We start from the raw sequence: 24457 nt of genomic DNA on the forward strand, positions 1-24457 counted from the left end.
AGAGCTCATTTCCCTGGGGAGACAGGCCTAAGGAAAGATCTGGAATTCCTCCAGTTAAAAAAAAAACAAAAAACAAAAAAAACCACCATTCTGCTTAATCAACATTTACTCCATCAGAATCAATATCCTGCAGAGGGTGGTTTACATTGTTCTCAAGTCTGTTTGCAGGTGGCTGGGCAAAGATACAGTTCCTGACCTGGATTTTCTGAAAAGGAAAAGAAAATATTCCTCAGAATAGAAAAAAAAAAAAAAAGCCAACCGAACTCCACTTTTTACAAATAAGCTTCCTTTTGTGAGATATTCTGCCTAGGTTTGCACTCCTAACAAATTTCAGTAAGCTGATATAGTTCAAGAACATCTTTTTTCCCAGAGTTCCCTGTTATTTTTCACTAGCAGGGCTCAATCATTTACCAAGCATCTGTTAAGTTATTGGTCCTCTTGGAATCTTCATTTCTTTATCCCTGATAATAGTTCCCGACCTGTAGTTTCTAAATGAAATAGTATGTATAAAATTACCTAGCCCGCGTTGGACACTCAAGAATAAGTTTCTCACCTATCTTGATTTATCCATTGAGTGGATAAGAGGAGAATGGGTTTTGGAACTTGAACTAGGTTCAAGTTCTTGCTCCTTTACTTTTCACAGGCTGCCTCTAAGGCAAAACCCTTAGCCTAGTATGTTCCCTGAACTCCAGTCTCCTCATCTGTAAAAGTAGGATAATGATAGTTTTCCTCATTTCAGAGAGGGCTAAAGAGAACCGAATGAGCGAATATAAACTTTGTAGGAGGCATTTGAAACCATAAAGAACATAAAACTTGTTAGTTATAATCCTTAATACTCTTAACAATGGAATAAAATGCATCAAATACTATTATACATAACCACAAATATACTTAAGAAATCAAATACTATCATACTTAACCACAAATATACTTAAGAAGTTAAAAATCAATTGTTTCTTAATTCATAGAAACCAATTATGATGCATCTTGTTGTAGTTTTGCTAGATTCCTTAAGATTTTGACTCTTTTGAAGGAAGGCTTTTGTAGAGGTGCTGCACCAACTGAAATGCTCAAAGCATGTACTCTTTGAGCTACAAGGAAGAAACCCAGAAAATAAAGGTCTCTTGAAGTCAAATATATGGATACTCAAATAATATAAGAAACTCCGAGTAGACTCATTGTGTTCGTGGTGCTCATCTTTCCGTTTGAGCTCCCCGTGCTTCCTGAGCAGGATCACGCGCCCTGGGACCCAGTGTAGGTGGAACAGCTGGGGATCCTCCCAGTCTCCTGATGTCACAGCTTATCAGTGTTGACGGACAGAGCACACAAGGCCTTTCCTGCCTTGCTGACCAAACAGAAGACACACTTCTCTGTTTCCACCGTGCTCTTTTCTTCTTGCAAAGGAAAGAGCAACTTTGTTTATCACTCTGAAATATATAGGAAGCAATGGATGCATTAATGTCACTGGGGAAATTCCATCCCTGAATGTCAGTGTGACCTAATTGCATGACCTACCTAGTTCTTGCGAACTCCAAAGTCCAAGGCAGGCAACTGTTGATCATCTGCAGAAGAAACACCACAGATCTTATGAAAATCATAGACACTCAGGATCCTCCTTTTTGTTTATTTTAACTGGAAGAGTAGGAAGCTGGAACCATCGGTGAATTAGAGAATGTACATATTAGATAAAGCAACTACACATGCTACAAATGGAACACACACGCACACACACACACACACACACCACAATCCATTGGTTGTAAATTTGAAAGAAATAAGTTAATCTTATGTAAATTTTGGTTTGGGGTTGACTGTTTCACAGATTTCCAAATATATATATGTGACAAGGTTTTAGTGGAATCTCGTTTTTGCTAATTTACATCTCAAAAAGCAAAGGTAAGCATAACCCTGAAGAAGTCTGAATTCACTTCCATATAATTAATAGATAAAAATCAATAAATTCATTTGTTGTTTCTTCCATAAATATTCTGTGAGTACTGGGCGGTAGTGGCACATGCCTGTAATCCCAATTATTCAGGAGGCTGAGGCAGGAGAATCACTTGAGCCTGGGAGGCAGAGGTTGGGGTGAGCCAAGATGGCACCACTGTGCTCCAGTCTGGAAAACAGAGTGACAATCTGTCTCTTAAAAAAAAAAAAAAAGACTTTAAAGGCTCTGCTCAAGCTCCTTTCCTCTAGGAAAATCTTGCCCCTGACTACCAACAGTCAGGTGTCCCTGCACTCTGCTCTTCCAAAAGCTGTGCACCACCCTAACCCTCGATTGCACACTGGACTCTTAACGGCTTACTCGCGTGTTTCCTCTCACCAGAGGGCCTCCATCAGTGTTTGTTGAATGGATGGATGGATGCGTCAGTGGAAGGAAGGAGTCAATCTGTCTGGGTTGAACCCAGACTTCTCCACTTTCTAGCTGTGTGCTCTTGGGCAAAATACTTGATCTCCCTGTGAATCTGAAAAACAGTAGTAATATTTATGTACACCTCATAAGGCTGTTGCCATGATTAACTAAGTCAAAACACATAAATCCATTAGAACAGTGCCTGGAAAATAGCAGGTGTTCAATAAATGTTAGCAATTGTTATTCTTATCTGACCTTATCTCCCATCATGGCTCTGCACACAGCCTGGAGTCCAAGCAGGGTTACTTCCCTTCTTGGCCTCTGCCACAATTTTCCCTGCCTACTTCTCCTCTCTACCCCCACGCCCATGCTTTCACACATGGTGTGAGAACCTGGACAGCCTTACCATTTCTTTTCTTCCTAGCAAACTTTTCTTGTTTTCTTAAAGGCTCAGCTCAGGTGCAGTGACTCACACCTGTAATCCCAGCACTTTAGGAAGCCGCGGTGGGTGGATCGTTTGAGATCAGGAGTTCAAGACCAGGCTGGCCAACATGGTGAACCCTGTCTCTACTAAAAATACAAAAATTAGCTGGGCGGTAGTGGCACATGCCTGTAATCCCAATTATTCAGGAGGCTGAGGCAGGAGAATCACTTGAGCCTGGGAGGCAGAGGTTGGGGTGAGCCGAGATGGTACCACTATACTCCAGTCTGGGCAACAGAGTGAGAATCTGTCTCAAAAAAAAAAAAAAAAAAAAACAGTTTAAAGGCTCAGCTCAAGCTCCCTTCCTCTAGGAAAATCTTGCCCCTGACTGCCAACAGTCAGGTGTCCCTCCACTCTGCTCTTCCAAAAACTGTGCACAGCTCTAACCCTCGATTACACACTGGACCCTAAGGGTTTACTTGTGTGTTTCCTCTCACCAGAGGGGCTCCATCAATATTTGTTGAATGAATGGATGAATGCATCAGTGGAAGGAAGGAAAGAAGTGAAGGAGTGTCCCTGGAACAATCTAATTGGGATATTGAATTGTAATGTGTGGAGCAGGCAGTGAAGAATTCTGAGCCCAGTGATTATTTCCTCTTCCTAAGGCTACTGCTCTCTGCTATCGGCCTGAAGACATAAGGGCAGACAGAGATTCAGTTAGAAACACAGAGCAGATAACTTATTTATGACTTTACAACCCATGAGCTCTGACCACACCAGAGGCCTGCAAGCACCCTTAAGATAGCATCTGCAGGCCAGGCGCAGAGGCTCACATCTGTAATCCCAACACTTAGGGAGGCTGAGGCTGCAGTGAGCTATGACTGTGCCACTACACTCCAGTCTAGGCAATAAAAGAAGACCCTGTCTCAAAAAAAAAAAAAAAAAATAGCATATGTACCAAACCTCTGTCTTTAAGCATGTGAATACCTGCATTTCTCAACAGGGATGTTTATCCATTGTTTTAAGAATGTTAAGTCTAGAAAGTTCATAGCTTCCCTTAGTAGTATTTGCTTCAGGATACTACTCAGCAGAAATGACTTTTCTTAAGCTGCAAATCAAGTCCATGATTACTGTCTTCAAAATTGGTTCATTCTTTCAATCTCTGGTTCACCAAAATCGTTACATTTGATGAACTGTTTGCATTTCCAACCAAAAAAAAAAAAAAAAGAATGTTAACTCCCCAATACCAAACACCCCAGACACATTAACATTTACCAAACACACGTGCACTGAGGGGTTGGGGGTAGGAGGGGGAATGTTATGTTTGGATATCATTTGGATCACAGTGCTGAAAAAAAATCACAGACAGACTCATTCACTGAGATCTCTGAAAGGGGTAGGTGTAATATTCATCAGGTAAAACTTTGAACTAGTAAGAGCTTTTAATTTCCCCAATCTGAATAGAAACAAGCATTAGAAAAACAAAGTATAGTTTTTCAAGTTTCAAAAACCATATCTCCATATCCTTGTCTTATTTTCACTCTCATCTTTCTTAGTCTTCTGCATAAGACCTACTTTGGGTGTATATTGAGCAATCCCCCTATCTCCATGTCTGGTTACCAGGGTGAGCCACTTTCATTTTAAGAAATAAGGCTTTCTGATGGCTGTCCTCAAAATAGGTTCACATTTTTACGCACTAATTCATTCAGTAATTATTTATCGGCCTAAGACAAATATTCTATGAACAAAGGGGATAAAATAGGGAGCAAAATCTGCCCTCTGCCCTGGGAAAGTTTTGACTAGTTTATGAGACTACTTGAGGGGGATGATTTGCATGTGTGTACCTAACTTTTTTTGTTTGTTCATTTGTTTTGAGACGGAGTCTCACTCTGTCACCCAGGTTGGAGTGCAGTGGCACAATCTCGGCTCACTGCAAGCTCCGCCTCCCGGATTCATGCCATTCTCCTGCCTCAGCCTCCCGAGTAGCTGGGACTACAGGTGCCCACCACCACGCCCGGCTAATTTTTTAAATATTTTTAGTAGAGACGGGGTTTCTCTGTGTTAGCCAGGATGGTCTCGATCTCCTGACCTCGTGATCTACCTGCCTCGGCCTCCCAAAGTGTTGGGGTTACAGGAGTAAGCCACTGTGCCTGGCCATGTATACCTAACTTTAACTGACAAGTATATTTTGAAAATATTCCACCAGAATTGATTATTTCATAAAATTTAATTTTTTACAAAATGACATAGTCATATCCCCTGACATACTATCTGGATACTATAGGCACTTGGTAAAACTTCGTTCCTTTTTTTTTTTTTTTTCTACCTTTGAAAATCAAATTGTGTTTAAGATGCATTTACGGTCTTGATATTTCTGGTAAAGCATCAAATCCCACCGCACGGAGGAGCTGACTAATGGAGAATTTAAGAGCATAGTCTTTGGAGGTAGACCAGTCTGGCTTTCAATGCTGGTTCTCTCTGGCACTTAGTAGAAAAGTAACCCTCAGGAAGGAGCCAAAGCTCTTCAAACCTTAAGTTCCTCATCTGAAGAATGGGATACACAGTACCCATTTCTCTGTGTTGTCAGAATTGCTTGAGAAAAAGTATGTAAATGAGTCCTGCATCAATGGTAGCTACTTTTTTTCTTTTCTTTTCTTTTTCTTTTTTTTTGAGACAAGGTCTCACTCTGTCATCTAGGCTGGAGTGCAGTGGCATGATCACAGCTCACTGCAGCTTCAGCCTCCTCAGGCTCAAGTGATTCTCCCACCTTAGCCTCCTGAGTAGCTGGGACTACAGCTGCACACCACCATGCCCAGCTAATTTTTGTTTTGTTTTGTTTTTGTAGAGATAGGGTTTTACCATGTTGCCGCCCAGGCTGGTCTTGAACTCCTGGCCTCAAGCAATCAGCCACCTTAGTCTCCCATGGTGCTGGGATTACAGGCGTGAGCCACCGTGCCCAGCCAGTAGCTGCTATTTAATTATTATTATTATTTTTTGAGATGGAGTCTTGATCTGTCACCCAGGCTGGAGTGCAGTGGCGCGATCTCAGCTCACTGCAAGCTCCGCCTCCCAGGTTCATGCCATTCTCCTGCCTCAGCCTCCCAAGTAGCTGGGACTACAGGCACCCGCCACCACGCCCGGCTAATTTATTTTTGTATTTTTAGTAGAGACGGGGTTTCACCACGTTAGCCAGGATAGTCTCGATCTCCTGACCTTATGATCCGCCCACTTCAGCCTCCCAAAGTGCTGGGATTACAGGCATAAGCCACAGCGTCCTGCCACCAGTAGCTACTATGTAATGTAAATAATCACCACACCTAACTTCCCAATTCATCTGCTTTGGGAAATCAGCTTATCAACACTGGATTTTCTTTTCTTTTCTTCTTCTTTTTTTTTTTTTTTTTTTTGAGATAGAGTTTCCACTCTTGTTGCCCAGGCTAAAGTGCAATGGCATAATATTGGTTCACTGCAACCTCTGTCTCCCAGGTTCAAGCAATTCTCATGCCTCAGCCTCCCAAAGTAGCTGGAATTACAGGTGCGTGCCACCACACCCAGCAAATTTTGTGTTTTTAGTAGAGACAGGGTTTCACCATGTTGACCAGGCTGGTCTTGAACTCCTGACCTTGTGATCCACCTGCCTTGGCCTCCCAAAGTGCTGGGATTACAGGTGTGAGCCACCGTGCCTGGCCTAATTTTTGTATTTTTTTTGTGGAGACAGGATTTTGCCATGTCGCCCAGGCTGGTCTTGAACTCCTGAGCTCAAGCAGTCTGCCTGCTTTGGCCTCCTAAAGTGATGGGATTACAGGCATGAGCCACTGCCCCGGCCTAACTGGATTTGTTTAAGGCAAAACATGCCCGTAATTTGCATCCAAACATCAACTCCAGAAAGGGAAACTATGGGATTCTGGCATCTTTGTTATTGTTTAAGATGTATTATGACAACCACCTTTCCCCCATGAACCTTCCCTACCCTGGCAGAAAGGGGTTTGTACTCCCAGGCCAGTGCACACTCTTCCCATGTGATGGATGCAAATCTTGTTCTATATCTACCTTCCTTTCTTATCCAAGAAGTTTATCAAGCCTGAACCCTGTAAACACTTTAAGGTTCTCATTTATGCTCTTTCTTTTCGTTAATACATCCTCTCAGAGCACCCCTTTGGGACTACGAATTCTGGGACAGAGGTATTAACAGAATAGATCCATCCAAGGGAGAGCCATACTCTAGCTGCAGCGTAACCATGTCAAGCAGTGACCCTGTGGGCACACCCTGCCTGCTCATGTGTGTCCTCTCCTAGTTACTGTTTACATTGAGTTACATGAGTCAAGCAGCCAGGCTCCATGTGGCAAAGTATACAGTAGGCAGTGCATTGTACTTTGCAGAGCCTGTGATTGAGGGAAACCAATGCTCCCTCTTAAAATTACCTTTGCAAAATATTTAATATAAAACAGTAGTTCTTAAGTCTGGAAGAGTCTTGGCATCTTGAAAATTAGCAGATCTGTTCAACAGAATACATAGGGCTCTCTTCCTGGGGCTGGAGGAAATATACACAATTTTTACATATAAATTTTTCATCCCATTTCAGACAACTCAGACTCTGCAGTTTTTCTTTCTTTCTTTTTCTTTTTCTTTTTTTTTTTGAGATCGAATTTCACTCTTGTTGCCCAGGCTGGAGTGCGGTGGTGCAATCTCGGCTCACCGCAACCTCCACCTCCCAGGTTCAAGTGATTCTCCTGCCTCAGCCTTCCTGAGTAGCTGGGATTACAGGCATGCGCCACCACGCCCGGGGAATTTTGTATTTTTAGTGGAGATGGGGTTTCTCCATGTTGGTCAGGCTGGTCTCAAACTCCTAACCTCATATGATCCACCCACCTTGTCCTCCCAAAGTGCTGGGATTACAGGCATGAGCCACCACGCCCGGCCCTTCCTGCAGTTTTTCCACACACTCTTTTGGGTATCCACCTAATCTAAAAGAATCTAAACCAGCACCTAAATTCTCATCCAGATTCTAATGGTCTCTTTTTTTCAGTCATGAGAAATCCAATGAAGTGGTGAGCTCCTAAGAATTCAAACATTGAGTCAGATCCCACAGTGTGGACTCTGTCTCTGCTCTGGGTGTTTCTGTCTGTTACAGGGGGATGATCGTTCCTCCTACTGGGAACATCCTGGCAGGTTTCCTCAGGCCCAGGCATTGTACAAAACTCCAGAAGCTGCTCAGTCCGACAAAAGCAGCGCTGTGCAGAAAGCCCCCGGGATGGTGACAACATGGGACCTTCAGTGGGCAGTTGTTTGAGGTCATTTTCTCATCAGCAGCAGCAGGCTCAAAATGGATGTGCAATGCCAACCAGGAGATTAGGGAGCACCGAGCAGCCTCAGGGGTTGTTTTCTGCCTGGTTCAGGAGAAGCTGCTGTAGGAATTTTTGCCGCCAGCCTCTTGTTGAGTGACAGGAAGAGAAAAAAGGATCATTTGAAGGCTCCCTGATTCAAATGGCGTATACAGAATGCCAGGCCCTGGCTGCCCTGGAGAAAGTCACTCTGGTGCCAGCTTAGGGAACAAATGTGTTCCCACTGTCTCCTGGAAAGGCTTTCCCCACCCCTGCTGAGGGGGTGGATTTCAAAGCAGCTGACTTCTTGCCCTTTTTAATAGGACTGCAAGTGTTCCCATTTTAATTCTAAAACATTCTCCCAATTTTCCACTCCTCTAAGGCCTCCCCAAGAAAAGCTGGTATTCTGGGTCACTGAAATGGCGTCAGGTTATTAAGCAGGGAAAGGGGATTAGAGGAACAGTTCCTAGCAGCAGCAGCGAACACAGTTATGGTATTGAGAGCTTGCATTGCATGTTAATAAAATGCTATAAAACATCAAACCCTAAAGGTAGCAGTGAAAGCCACGTAAATCCCTTCCGAAGTTTGCCTTCTGCAGCTGTGGATCTAAAAGTTCCCTGCCTTTCCTGTACTTTGATAATCACGCTTTTCCTCCTTTAGAGACACACGCAGCCTCGCTCCCAAACCACGGTGTGTTTTAAATTCTGACCACCCCATCTTTCCCTGGCACCATGGAGCCTTTCAGTCTAAAACCCCAGAGTCTGCAAAGTCTGGCCAGTATGCTGGGGAGAGGTAGTAGAGTAATTAAGTTAGCTGTTAGCTGCTGTGAGTGGACTTCAGTATTTCATCGCAGCTGCCTGCCTCTGTCTCCCCAGCCGCCCTCCCACATCTTCCTATGAGACCGGCTGTGTGTGTGAAGGAGGTGCAGTTTCCCACAGCTCTGATCTAATTCAGCTGAAATTCAATCTCCGTGTGACCAACCTCAGCCAGCGCTCTCCCACCCGCCGCCGGCCTCCCCTCTGTAGGCTGTGTGTGCTGCCCATTTACACCATCAATCCCACAGCCTCCCCTCCACCAGTCCCTGGGTATAGACTTACGGTGTCAGTGGGCCAGCCTTGGGGGCTCGCCTGCTGCCCGGACGCTCACCCCCTCATCCCCAGTGCTCCAAGGGGAGACACTCTATACCTGCCACTCGGAGGCCTGAATGGGGCCTGTGAGTTATCGCAGGAGAAAGGGCAGTGGAGCCAGCTGAGGCTGAGAACCCAAAACAGATGTCAAAGACATCAGGCCACGTTTTCCATGGATCTTCAGTGCCCAGAAAGATTTATGACCTCTTTTAACCCCCTTTTAACGTGGGTTGAACTGGGCTTGTTTTATAGCGGGGAAACAAGTCTGGCAGTCATTCAGAAAGTCACCAGAGCGACAGGGTCTGCCCTGGGTCTGTGGACCCTTGCTTCCTTTCTTTGTCATCCCTCTCTTAAGCTCCATCCCTTAGCCTCTGTGTTTGGTGGGGACATTTCATCACAGACTCATCACAGCTCTCCATCCCCTGACAGCCCAAAGCTGCTTGTGGCTTTGACCCTAAATGGTATTCAATTTGGGTTTGCATCTTCATACTGAACAAGGAAATAATAAGTATCTTTTAGAAGAGCAGAGATTGCAGAAGGCCAGCATTGGCCAGTGATGCAGCGCCCTGGCTTTTTTTTTTTTTTTTTTTTTTGGTCTAATTGTTACCTAATCATGTTATCCTGAATCAGGCACACTCTCTTTTGACCAAGAAAGCTTTGAACTTTGCTTTGCACTTCCTGCAAGAGGAGGATTTCTACCTCGGGGCAGGGAGGCACAGGAAGGCAGAGGTTTGCGGGTGCCTTTTACAAGCCCTATGAAGCAAAAGGGAAGGGGTTTACAAAGGCGTCATAATTAGAAATGATGTGTCAGGGCAGGCAAGCACCACTCGAATGTGACGCTGCCGATCTCCTCCCAGGCTGCCGCAGGAACACGGGAAATTCAGCATGGCTTCAGCACGGGCACTCAAGCCATTTTCCAATGCAAAGCATCCCAGTCTTCCAAACTTCCATTCGTTTTACTGCACATTGGTAAGTGACAGGCAGGGTCACACCTTCATACTTATTTTTTTTAAGATAATTATAATTTGCATGAAGAGATTCCTTTTTGCTAACAACCCACCCGCTCGCTTATCTTGATCTACAGATAAAAACAGGCCAGTGGAGCTGGAAAGTGTTTCCCGCACCTCCCTCAGACTCCCAGACACTCAATTTGCATTCAGTCTCAGAGAGAGTTTAGAGCCTGCTGTGTCTCCTTTTTTGGACAGTGGGTAGTTATGACCAGAATTAAAAGGAGAAAAGTCTCCAGCACTTAAAAAAATCAACTAACTTTTTTAATGAACTTCTGCTAACAGTTAGGCTGTGTCACAGAGGGAGGTGTCCTGGGAAGAAGGCTCACCCCTCCCTAGGGAAGAGGAAGCTTCCCGCAGCCAACCTCAGAACTAATCTTCTCCCTGAGTCCTGAGAAAACTGCCCCAAATGTTAACACATCAATCTTAAGGAAACGAGCCTGGCTTTTACCAACTTAATTTCATATAATTATTTCAGAGTTTAAGTCTTTACAAGAAAGAGGGAGTGGAGGGAAAGGATCAGAAAATTGAAGGGGATGAACAGAAGAGGAATGAGATTCCTTTGTTTTGAAGATTCCAATTTCTCTCCTGGTGTGCAGGGCATCTTCATCTGTGCTTTCGTCTCTCAGGAGCAAATGCACAACACACTCAACAGTATGTGGAGAGTCCTGGAAGGCACTGATTTCGGCTCAAGTCCATTTTTAAGGGACACTTTAATAAAGCTTCCTTTTGTGTATTGGATCTTAGAACACCAAATGTACAGTGAAATGAGGTCAGAAGACCTGCATGCCAGTCCTGACTCCTGACCACTAAGTTATAATGTAGTTGGCACAAGTCATTAAGCTTCAGGGACTTTATTACATCTCTAAAATGGAGGTAATGAGACCTCCCCTGTCCACCTCTGGGGGGTTATATATAGAAAACAGGAAAACACTTTGAAAAGTTAAAAATGCTGCTATACAATTAAAAGTTATTATTCTTACAATAATAAAATTTATTAAGAGCATTCTGTCAGTACATTTTTAAATTTAATTTTTTTAAACATAGAAACAAGTTCTCACTATGTTGCCCAAGCTGGTCTCAACCTCCTGAGCTCAAGCAATCCTCCTGCCTTGACCTCCCAAAGAGCTGGGATTATAGGCATGATCCATGATGCCCAGTCTGTAAGCAGTTTATTACCAGTATTCACATAAGAGTCAGCAGCATAGAATTTGTTAAAGAAAAAGCTGGGACACCGTCTAGTCCAATCAGTTTTAAACACATCCATTTAAAATGTAAATGACAAAGCCCCATCCTCCAGAAATATTGATTCCATAGGTATAGATAAGCCCAGAAATCTGGATTTTAGATCACCACCTTGGGATATTCAGAGATGGAATCCAACAACCTGACTTTGAGCAACGTTGTTTTACAAAACGAGGACATTTCTCATTCTCCTATTCCCTGGCCATATCCTTCCTCCCGCTGGGGCTGGGTGTGAGAATAGAGCACATTACTTTCACATCTCTTCATTAATATTTCAGAATCTACAACATGAAGGACTGGAAAAAAACAAAGCAGAATGGGGGATTACGTCGATGGGTTTGGTTTCCCTCTAATGATGAGAAAAAATGCATGTCTGCTCTGAGCAGATGATAAATTGATCCAGAAAATGTTGCACAAGTGTTCTTTGCTAAGCTTCAGGGTCAAAGTCAACAATATAAAAGAAAATATACCTCCGTTTAGTTGAAAAGGACTTACATTCAAGGCGTTGCACAACAGGGCTGGTGTGGGTTACACTCTGTCAAATGGCCCTGTTCATTTATTCAGCTTTCCACAGAACTTTGCCAAGGAGGACAATGAGGGAGAGAGAGAGAGATTTAGCTGTTGTGGTTGCAGTTTGTTTTTGCACCTGGCGGGTTTTTTTTTTTTTTTTTAATGTCAGCATTTAATGACAATAGTTTGAGAATACCATAACATTTTTAAAGATAATGAAATAATTTGTATGTGAAGTTGGGATAACGAAATGACGGGTCTCTCATAAAAGGAATCTCCTTTTAGTAACCATGACCTATACTTGCATTAAGTGGAAAAAACAAAAAATGAACTGAGGAAGAACTTTCTAGAAAAATAGATAGCTCCTAGAAATCTGGGAGCTTTTCATCATTATTAAACTCATTTGTCTTGCAACTTTCTATTCCTAAAATGAGCAGAAAATTTAACAAAAGCAGTCTCTGGAAAACCAAAACAGAGAACTCATAACATATTCCATGTACTCATAGGCAACTCTCAGGCACCTCCTCACACCTCTTTATACACAGTTCTAATACACATCTGCATGGACACGTGTGTAAGTGTGTGTCTATATTGGTCTTCTATGCTCACAGTAAACATTGAACATTAGAAAATTAGGGTAGAAGAATTTCTGAAAATAGGTACATTGATAACCAGAGTGATAGGTCAATGGACTGATGAAAAGCAGAGAGACGAGAGTCTATTTAAAGTTTTCAAAATAACTTCAGAATCAGAAAATTTTGGACCCTTTATATGCTCCAAAAGACCCCCAAGGCCCTATTGCATTGCAGCAGAGTAACAAAATTTTGTTCACTGTCATGATCCCAAGGCATCAAGAAAAAAATTAAATTTTGTCCTATTTTCTCTGCTTAAGAAGGTACTAAATAATGTATTTTGGAAAGATTTTCATCAAAATGTTTAAAATTAAAAGGTGCCCATGCTGAAAGAGACAAATCCTTATGTTTTGAGAATTCTCATTTACTCAAAAATCTTTTTTCCCAAAGTTTCTGAATAAGCAAAGTTTGTCTAAGAAGTAAAGATTGGGAGAGAAGAGGAGGGGGAGGCGGAAGGGGAGTAACAGCTGTTTTGAGTTAAGAAGCATGTTAATGACAGCACAGGAGTCAGAAAGATGCTCGGGTTCGCCTGCTGGTCTAAGAGGCAATGTATTAAACTGTCTAATAAAAACAATTGTTCTAGGCCTGTGATAATGGACATGAGGAGAAAGATTCAGAAGACAGCATTGATGAATGAAGTATCTGTGGCATAAAACCATCCTCCCCCACGCCCTCAGTCCAAGGCTGTTATCAGAAGTAGGTGACACTGCACAGGCACGGGGTGACAAGGGGCATGCTGGAAATGGCCCAGTCTAACTCTCTCACATTTTGGCTTCACAGGGAGTGTTTTCTGAGAGGGTCGATCACCTGAACTGCAGACGGGCCAGGGCAGGAACAAGAGGGGAGAAAAGGGGATGCTTTCAACGGAAAGATCAATGATAAACACGAAATAGCGTGATGACTGTGAAGGTTTCAGGCACCGGAGACGCTAAGAAAAAAGAAAACGGAAAGTCGTTTTATCTTTACAGTGGTTCCTATAAAGGGGTCAACAGGTCGTAGTAGAAACTATCAGTTAATTATCTCTAGGTCAGCAGCATGCCTCTAGTCAGAGAGCCCAGCCCCTTGCAAGGAGACCCTGAGCTCATTGATGCCAAAAGGCCAGGGGTGGCGGAAGGAATCTTCCCACTCACCTTCCTGAGCAGGGGACAGAAGCTGCACCAAGCCCCTCATCCTGCTTCCCTCTCACTCCTGCACCTACATCACATAGACACTGAAAACGTTCCCCAAACCTGCCACTGACTAGGGAACTCTGTCTGAATAGAAATAGAACTGAGACTAAAGTGTCCCTATTTTAGAAATGGAGAGATACACTAGGAGCACAATCAGAATCAAAAACTGCTGTCTCCAGAGCCTAACCCTGACCTTGACTTCAGCCCTCACCTTCTCCCGGGTCACTTGACAAGATGTAGTCACATTTAGGACATTGAAAACATGTAAACCCTTCAAAAAAATTTTTTTAATTCTATGTTATGTCATCTAATTGGTGCTGTAGATAAGACATATAAACACACATGCATTATTATGTTTTTTTAAAAAGGCAGAAATCCTAGGTATCAACAACTCCCTATACATAAATGACTCCTAAATCCAGCTCTTTCCTCAGCCTTGGACTTGGATTTCCAATTGCCTGCTGGAAATATCCACCTGGCTATCCCATAACTTGTAAACGATTTGTTTGTGAGCAAATTTACTTTCTTGCAGATGCAGGTCTGTTGTCACCTTTTCTGTTTGGCAAGTTATTGAGATGAAGTAAGACTAACAGGATGAATAGTCACAAACACATCTCTCCCATCTCACAACAGGGGTAAAGATGTGTATTGACTGGTTCTTAAGGACACGTAAAAGATTTAGAAGCTGATTCAAGAATGTGTGCGTCATGGTCTTACATATCAGCAATTCTGAATCATGAGTAGTTGAGGTAAATTGTATTAAGTCAGCAGAAGCACAGAACAGGCATTAACAATAGTTTTTATCACTGTTATGATCACTTAGGTATACGGCCCCAGGAGTTTCCCTTGACAGAAGTACATTCTGAGAAAAGTTTGGCATTGGGTGCCCATATCCCCATTGCTGGCCCTTTGCTCCAAGCGTAGAAACCTGCCCACTCAGATCCCATCCCAAAAATGGTCCTACCTATATTGTCTTTTCTCATAGACTCACAGAAAGTTGAACCTCAAAAAAGACATTAGAGATCTTCTAGTTCACCCCTTTATGTTCAGATGAGGTCATGGAGATGGAAAGAAGGGCTATCCCCATCGGTCACAGAAATCCAGTGGTAGAGCTGTAACGAGAACCAAGATCATCTGTGGTGTTCCTCTTTCCTTTCTGCTTTCACAACCATAATGAAGAAAAATTAATACCTTTCCCAGAGATATTTACATTTTAACAGTGTTCAAAGAATCAAGCTAACCCAGCAATAAGAGCAGAGCATTAGGGATCAACTGCAAAACAGAGCAGGTGTTTATAGACTAGCTACCTATGAGACTGAGTATTCTGAAATACATTCCTTTCAACATCACAGAGGTCTGACATGTTTACAAAGCTTCCTTGTCTCTGAAACTTCTTTCAATATTAATGCCTTCATAACTGGAAAGGAAAACACCTGAAGTGATTACATTGTATTACTTACTGTACAGTGTGCATGTCATAACCAGATGCGTCATGGTAATGTAGGGCTTCCTCTTATATGTGCAGTAATCTGCAGTATTTCCCTTGAACAAAATTGAGGCTAATAAGAAATTCTCATTCCTTTTCTAGTTGTTCTTGGTATTTTGTTACCAATTTAGTGGTGGCTCAACTATAAGTTTGAGCAGGAGGAAGGACTAAAGGTGTGGAGCAAGGTCATGGACATGGGCTTGGGTCCAAGAGATGTCTGTGTTTATTCTCTTTGATGATTGTCAAGTCATTTCCCCTGGGTATCTTAATTCAATTGCAAGAGAACCAACATGTCTAGTCCCAGGCATTGCTTCTGTAACACTATCTCACTTCCTTATCACTTCCCCATCCTTCCCTCTTTCAAGACTGGAAATAGCTTTGTCATTTCCATTTACCTTCACCTCTATCTTCCTCACTTCCTTCCCATTTATCTTAGCAAGATAAACACAAAAGAAAATATATTCAGAAAACATACTTGACCTAGCATGTCCTAGGTGTGCAATAAGCATGCTAAGATTAATCCCACAATTGGTATCCCTTCCTCGGTGCCTGTGGATAGATGCCCTGGAGGAACTGGCTTAGCATTCATGAAAAATACACACATAAGTTGTACATGATACAGATTGAAATATTACTTAAATGCCAACAAGGTGAAGATTATGATTCTAAATAAGATTTTTGACATTTTTCATTGAGTTTTCCAGGGCTCCTTACAAGAAAGCTACAGGAATTTTTCCACAAAGGATCCATCCACCACTATGAAATCCAAGTCCTGTTCCATGTCCTCAAAAATCTTGAGCTGTTTTGCAGTCTATTCCATCATACATTTATGTTTGTTTTAATATAAAATTTCCCCAAAACGTCTTGTAAAATGGATGCTTCAAGCAGATGCACCATGTTTATCCTATGACTTTCAAAAGCCCCTCTAATACTACTGCATACTCCAGCTTGAGAAATCAAACTTAACCATCAAAGGAACCATGAAAAGAGCCATGCTCTTTGAAGGCCAGGGTCCCAATTTTATTTTAAGGCTTTCTTTTTCTTTCTATCAATTATAAAATCTGACAAGTGTTCCTGCTGAATAAGTATACTCAACTTTTTTTTCTTTTCTTTTCTTTTTTTTTTTTCCCGAGACAGGGTCTCGCTCTGTCACTCAGGCTGGAGTGCAGTGGTTCGACCTTGGCTCACTGCAAACTCTGCCTCCCAGGTTCAAGCGATTCTCCTGTCTCAGCCTCCTGAGTAGCTGGGATTACAGGCACCCGCCACCATGCTCGGCTAATTTTTGTATTTTCAGTAGAGAAGGAGTTTCGCCATGTTGGCCAGGCTGATCTTGAACTCTTGACCTCAGGTGATCCACCCGCCTAGGCCTCCCAAAGTGCTGGCGTTACAGGTGTGAGCCACTGCACCCAGCCAGTATACTGAACTTCTGAGGTGCTCTCCAGTCCATGTGTCATTGTTAAAATCTATTTTTGTCCACAGCTCTGTTAAAGGGATAGACCAGACCTTGTTAATTCTGTGTGCCAGCAATTTCCCAGGGTTGGACCCGACCCAGGCTAATCAAACCAGACACTCCTGAGAATTTAGAATTTAGAATTGGAACCCAGGGGGGTTACCTGGTTTGGGGCCCCAGAGCTGAGAGGTCACACAGAGCCAGGGCTGGAGCAGTCTTTTTATGTTTAGAACTTTCTGAAGTAGAACAAGTCAGTCCAGAGAGAAAAAGAGAATTAAGCAAAATTGCTTTAAAAAGAAAGGAAGCAATAATAAATAAGTTAATAATATATTTTTCTAGCAAAGGATGGGAAGATTGGGAATAAATTTTTTAAAAATCTAGTCAAAATGGGATTAAATTAGAAATAACAAAAGAGTAATTAAAAACTACCAAATCTATAAATTAAACAGTAACGCTTATAGATAATTCACAGATCAAAGAAAAAAATCATAAGATAAATTCCGTATGTTGAAGTAGATGACAATGAAAACAGCATACCAAAATGTATGAGATGCAGCCGAAACAGTGCTGTGAAGGAAATTTATAGCATTAAGTGCTTACATTAGAAAAACAGAAAAAGGGCCGGGCGCGGTGGCTCACGCCTGTAATCCCAGCACTGTGGGAGGCCGAGACGGGTGGATCACGAGGTCAGGAGATCGAGACCATCCTGGCTAACACGGTGAAACCCTGTCTCTACTAAAAATACAAAAAAAAATTAGCTGAGAGTTGTGGTGGGCGCCTGTAGTCCCAGCTACTCGGGAGTTGGGAGGCTGAGGCAGGAGAATGGCGTGAACCCGGGAGGCGGAGCTTGCAGTGAGCCGAGATCGCGCCACTACACTCCAGCCTGAGCGACAGAGCGAGACTCCGTCTCTAAGAAAAAAAAAGAAAGAAAAAGAAAAACAGAAAAAGTCTCAGAAATTATCTAAACTTTTACCTTAAGATATTTGAAAAAGAAGAACAAATAAACCCAACTCATGCAGAGGACATTATAATAAAGGCAACGGCAGAAATCAATGAAGTCAAAAACACAAAAGCAATAGAGAAAATAAAATCAAAAGCTAGACCAGGCATGGTTGCTCACACTTGTACTCCCAGCACTTTGGGAGGCCAAGGCAGGTGGATCACCTGAGGTCAGGAGTTCGAGACCAGCCTGGCCAACATGGTGAAACCCCATCGCTACTTAAAAAAAAAACAAAAAATTAGCTGGGCATGTAGCTACTCAGGAGGTTGAGGCACGCGAATTGCTTGAACCCAGGAGGCAGAGGTCACAGTGAGTCAAGATAGCACCACTGCACTCCAACCTGGGCAACAGAGTGAGACTTTGTCTCAAAAAAGAAAAAAAAGATCAAAAGCTAGTTCTTTGAAATGATCAATTAAATTGAGAAACCTTTCATGAAACTAAACAGGGAAAAGAAAAGAGATGACAAAAATTACCAATGTCAAGAATGAAAGTATGAGCAGACTCTGCAGACATTAAAAGGTAATCATGGAATATTATGAAAAATATTATGCATACAAATTTCACAGCTTCAGTGAAATAGACAAAGTCCTTGAAAGACACAAACTATCACAGTTCACTGAAGAAGAAATAGTTAATGTAAAAAGTTCTATATCTGTTAAAGAAATTGAATTAATATTTAAAAATTTTCCCCAAAATAAAACCCCAGGTCCAGATGGCTCCACTAGTAATTCTACCAAATATCTAAGAAAGAAATTATAACCATTGTATACAAACAATGAACCTTCTAGAAAATAAAAAGGGAGATGATGTTTAGAACTATGTTATGAGTTCAGAATTACCCTGACACTGAAATAAGACAGATATTACACATAGAAAATGTTACAGATTAATATTCTCATGAGCATAGACACAAATATCTGTAACAAAATATTAGCAAATGGAATCCAGCAATGTATAAAGAGGATAATGCATCATGACCAAATGTGATTTTTCTTAGGAATGCAAGGTTGTTTTGACATTTGAAAATCAGTCAATATAATTTACTATATTAACAAATCAAAAAAGAAAAATGACAATCATCCCTTGACAAAATTCCATACTTATTTCTGATTAAAAAAAGAAAATCACAAGAAACTATGAATAGAAAGGACCTTCCTCAACCTGATGAAAGATGTCTACAAAAAAATCAAAAGTTAACGATATATTTAATGGTGAAAGACTGAATGTGTTTCTCTGAAGGTTTAGAACAGTGGAAGGATGTCTTTTCTCACCACTTCTAGTCAATACTGTACTGTAGGTTTTAGACAACAAAATAAGACAAAAAAAAAAAGGCATGCAGACTGTAAAGGAAGAAGTAAAACTGTTATTTGCACATGACATGATTGTGTTGTCTAGATTCCCAAGGACTCTACAAAAATGTTATAAAATAAATAATAAAAGAGCTGATAAGTGAGTATAGTAAGATAATATATTAAAAATCAATTGCATATTTTTATATACTAGCAAAAAATTGGCATAATCCTTGAAATAATAAATCGATAAGGCTGGGCACAGGGGCTCATGCCTGTAGTCCCAACACCTTAGGAGGCCAAGGCAGGAGGATCACTTGAGAATATGAGACCAGCCCAGGCAACATAATGAGACTCCCTCTGGATGGATAGATGATAGATAGATAGATAGATAGATAGATAGATAGATAGATAGATTAGATAGATAGATAAAGCTGGACTTCATTAAAATTAAAAGCCTCTTCTCTGAGAAAGGCACTGTCAAGAAAATGAGAAGACAAGTCACAGACTAGGAGAAAATATTTATGAAACACTAATAAAACACTGTTATCTAAAACATATAAAGAACTCTTAAAATTCAATGATTTTAAAAACCTGATTTAAAATGGACAAAATACCTGGACACCTCACCAAAGAAGATATAAACAGGTGGCAAATAAGCACATGAAAAAATGCTCAACATCCTTTATCATTATGAAATTACAAATTTAAACAACAACAAGATACCACTACACATTTATTAGAATGGCCAAAATCCAAAACACTGACGACATCAAATGCTGGTGAGGATGTGGAGCAACAGGAACTCTCATTCACTGTTGGTAGGAATGCAAGATGGTACAGCCAATTGAAAAGATAGTTTGGCAGTTTCTTACAAAACTTACAAACTCTTACCATATTATTTTGGCAATTGTGCTCCCAAATGAGTTGAAAACCTATGTCTAAGCCAAAACCTACATAAGAATGTTTATAACAGTTTTATTTATAATTGCCCAAACTTGAAAGTAACCAAGATGTTCTTCAGTAGGTAAGTGGGTGGACTGTGGTATATTCTGACCATGAAATATTATGAAATGCTAAAAAGAAATGAGCTATTAAACCATGAAAATATATGGAGGAAATTTAAATGCATGTTACCAAGTGAAAGCCAGTAGAAAATGCTACAAGTTGTATGATTCTGACTATAAGATATTCTAGAAAAGGCAAAACTATGGAGACAGTAAAAGAATCAGCAGTTGCCAGGAATTAAGGAGGAGGGAGGGATGAATAGGCAGGACACAGAGGATCTTTAGGGCAGTGAAACTATTTTGTGTAATTCTACAGTGGCAAATACATATCATTATACATGCGTCAAAACCCACAGAATGTACAACAAGAGTGAATCCTGATAAACTATGGATTTTGTGTGGTGGTAATGTGTCACTGTAGGCTCATGGATTTTATCATTGCCATTCTGGTGTAGGAATTTGAAAGTAGTGTAGCTGTGTGTATGTGGGAGCAGGGGATACATAAGAAATCTCTATACCTTCTGCTCAATTTTGCTGTGAATGTAAAACTGTGCTAAAACATAACATCTATTAAAATATCACAAAGTGGAAATGTTTTCTTACCATTTATAGTAGGGTAAAAAATAAAATATTTAGGGATAAATACAATAAGTGCAATATTTGTATTCTGAAAACTATAAAACATACTCAAGAGAAAGTAAAGGCCTGGTACCATGGCTCTTACCTGTAAGTTCAGCACTTTGGGAGGCTGAGGCAGGGGGATCACCTGAAGTCAGGAGTTTGAGACCAGCCTGACCAACATGATGAAACCCCATCTCTACTAAAAATACAAAATTTAGCCAGGTATAGTGGCACACACCTGTACTCCCAGTTACGCGTGAGGCTGAGGCGGGATAATAGCTTGAACCCAGGAGGCAGAGGTTGCAGTGAGCTGAGATTGTGCCACTGCACTCCAGCCTGGGTGACAGAGTGAGACTCCATCTCAAAAAAAAAAAAAAAAGAAAGTAGAGAGCTAAATTAATCAAGGTATGTCCCCTTTCTGAACTGAGTGATCAGTATTACTAAAGCATCAATTGTCCCCTAATGATCTACAGGTTCAGATCAGTTATTCCAGTTAAAATCTTGGCAGGCTTTTGGTAAAAATTGACAAATAGATTCTAAAATTTATATGGAAATGGAAAAGTCCTATGATGGCCAGAACAACATTTAAAAAGAAGAGCAAAGTTAGGGGACTTAAACTACTTGATTTCAAGACTTACTATAAATCTACAGTAATCAAGACAGTATGGTGCTGGTATAAGGACAGACATATAGATGCTTAGAATAGAAAGAAAACCCAGAAACAGACTTACATATGTATGAGCAATTAATTATTGACAAAGCATAAGAATAATTCAATGGGAATAAAAGTAGACTTTTCAACAAATGGTGCAAAAACAACTGTATATACATATGGAAAAGAATGAACCTCAATCCAAAACTCCTGCTATACATAAAAGATTAACTAGAAATCATTCATAATCAGATCAAAATATAAAGTCTAAAACTATAAAATGTCTAGGAGAAAACTTTAATAACCTTGGGATAAGCAAAGATTTCTGAGGACACAAAAGCACCATAAAAAAAGATACAATTTTCTTCACTAAGATTCAAAATATTTGCTCTTCAAAAGACACCAACAAGAAAATGAATTGACAGGCCAAAGACCAGAAGGAAATATTTGCAATGCATGTATCTAACAAAGGACTGCTATTCAGAACATATAAACACAACTTAATAATAAACAGGCAAAAAACAATGGGCAAAAGATTTGTACAGATACTTCACAAAAGAAAATAAACAAATGACTGACGAGTACATAAAAAGATGCTCAATATTCTTAGTCATCAGACAATGGAAATTAAAACCGCAATGAGAAACCACCGCACACCTATTGGAATCACTAAAAATTTAAAAGTTTTATACAACCAAGTGTTGGTGAGGATATAGAGCAACTAGAACAGTCATACATCACTATTGGGAATGTAAAATAGTATAACCACTTGGAAGGTTGGCCATTTCTTACACAGTTAAACATACAGCTACTGTACAACCTAGCAATTCTACTCCTAGATATTTTCCACCCACAGTGAAATATATGTTACACAAATTATTTTACCCAAATGTTCATTTGTTAATAATAGCTAAAAACTGGAGACAAGCCAAACATCTACCTTCAGAATAATAAACAAGCTGTGCTATATTCATGCAATTGACTACTATTCATCAATGAGAAGAATGATCTACAGATACATATAAGAACATTGTTGTCTCAAAAGCATCATATTAAGTGAACAAATTCACACAAAAACATTATATATGTTATATGTATAAAATTCTAGAAAAAGCGAAACTACTTCATTGTTATAGAAAGCAGTTCAAGGGTTGCTTGGGGCTGGGGTTGGCAGGTAGGGGCACACAGGAGTCTTTTAAGGTGGTGAAAGTGCTGTGTGTATTAATTATGATGGTAGTTAAACTGATGTATACAAACATATCAAGCTAAGCACGTGGAATAAGTGCATTTTATTGGATACAAATTATAACTCAATAAGTGTTTTTATAAAATTAATTTGCTAGAGCTAAAATAGAAAGTATTTATGGACAAAAATGGCTTGGAATAAGACTATACAAGGTAGCAGGAGTCAGACCATGAGGGATTTTCATCCCACAGGCATTGTATATTTTGTTTAAAATATGTTTTTAAAAATATATATTCCAAAAAATGACTTGAGTTGTTTATGAAAGACAATTTGGTAATGAGTAGGGAATCTTTTTCTGATCACGACCTGGAATAGGAAGAACATTCTACATCATGACCCAGTGCACAAATACACACACGTGTAACAGTACTAACCCTTTCCTACATTCAATGAATATGTATATAAATAGTCATAGGAATAGAAATATTTTCTGTTTTATTCTTTTTTAAATGCTGGTGTCAATACTTTAAATTAATTTCATGACCCATTAATTGGTTGTGGCCTTCAGCTTGTAAAACACTATGTTAAAAACCTATCTGACATGACTAAATTTTAGTTAAGCAATTCAATATTAATTTCTAGGTAAGATCAAGCTTCAAAACAGAAGTGTTCTAGAAGGAAGAGACTGGGGGGAAAATGAGAGTTAAGAGGATTTGGACATAAATATTGCTATAGACCAAACTTCATGTGGTGAAACCTAATCACCAATGTGATGATATTTGGAGCTGGGATTTTGGGGAGTTGATGAGTTCAAGAGGGTGGAGCCCTCACAGATAGAATTAGTGGCCTTGTAAAAGACTCCAGGGAAAGCTTTCATTCTTTTGCCATGTGAGGGCACAGTGAGAAGATGCCATCTATGAACCAGAAACAGGGCTCTCACCAGACACTGAATCTGCCAGCACCTTGATCTTGAATTTTCTAACCTAAAGAACTGTGAGAAATAAATTTCTGTTACTTATAAGCCACCCAGGCTATGGTAATTTCTTATAGTAGCTCAAATGCAGTAAGACAAAACTTGTAGGGATAGTCCTGTTTTCTTGCTTCTAGCTATATAGAGGAAGATGACTCAGAATCAATAGGCCTTGAGAGTCAGACAGACCTGGGTTCACATTTGGTTATGGCAATGACTGTGTGATTTTAGGTAAGTAATTTGACCTCCTGAGTCTCCGTTTTCTTGTTTGTAAGGTGGGGTTAGCAATAGTAAATATTTATCTCAGAGGATTGTGTGAGGATCAAGTAAGATAAAAGGTAGACACTCAGGGCCAAGATGGCTGGCTAGAACCAGCTACAGAGAGGCTCTCATGGAGAGGCTTTCATGGAGAGGAACGAAAGGGGTGAGTAAGTATGGCACCTTCAGTGGAAACATCCAGATACTTGGATTGGGATTAATCAGGGAAACGGCTCAACCCATGTAGAACTGAGAAAACTAGGGCAGGGTAATGGCTCATCTGGGAGTGACACAGAGCCAAGGGAACATCCCATTGCCTAGGGAAGTAGTAAGTAAATGTGCGACCCCGGTAAACCATGCTTCTCCCACAGATCTTTGCAACCCTCAGGTCAGGAGATCCCCTCATGAGCCCATTCCACCAGGGCCTTTGGTGTGACACACAGAGCTACATGGAGCAGCTGCTCAGGCATGCACAGAGACCCAGGAGCTTTACATACCCTGGTTCTGGGCTCCCTAGCAAAGGGGACTGCAGCTCAGGCAAGGTGGGAGGTTGGACCTCCATACCCACACTAGGAAGGGGGCTGAATCCAAGGGCCAAGCAGTGATGGTCTGTGGGCTCCACTTCCATGATGCCTCACAGGATAAGACCCACTGGCTTGGAATTTTAGCCAGCCACTGGCAACAGTGTTGTGCCTAGTTGGGACAGGACAGAGTTCCCCAGGGGAGGGGCAGGTCACCTATCTTTGCTGTTT

At 41.0% G+C, this 24457-nt stretch overlaps 1 long non-coding RNA gene across 1 annotated transcript; it reads right to left on the reverse strand.

The window, feature by feature from the left end:
- Nucleotides 1-922: 922 nt before the first annotated feature.
- LOC117079266 lies at nucleotides 923-15414 on the reverse strand. The gene is made up of 3 exons (XR_004435346.1): nucleotides 15247-15414; nucleotides 1516-1562; nucleotides 923-1427 (listed from the first exon to the last, which is right to left on the reverse strand). It is a non-coding gene; the product is annotated as an uncharacterized LOC117079266 (long non-coding RNA).
- Nucleotides 15415-24457: the final 9043 nt, after the last annotated feature.

The sequence above is a fragment of the Trachypithecus francoisi genome, unplaced genomic scaffold (genome assembly GCF_009764315.1).
Source record: "Trachypithecus francoisi isolate TF-2019V2 unplaced genomic scaffold, Tfra_2.0 Lachesis_group7, whole genome shotgun sequence".
Classification (NCBI taxonomy): domain Eukaryota; kingdom Metazoa; phylum Chordata; class Mammalia; order Primates; family Cercopithecidae; genus Trachypithecus; species Trachypithecus francoisi.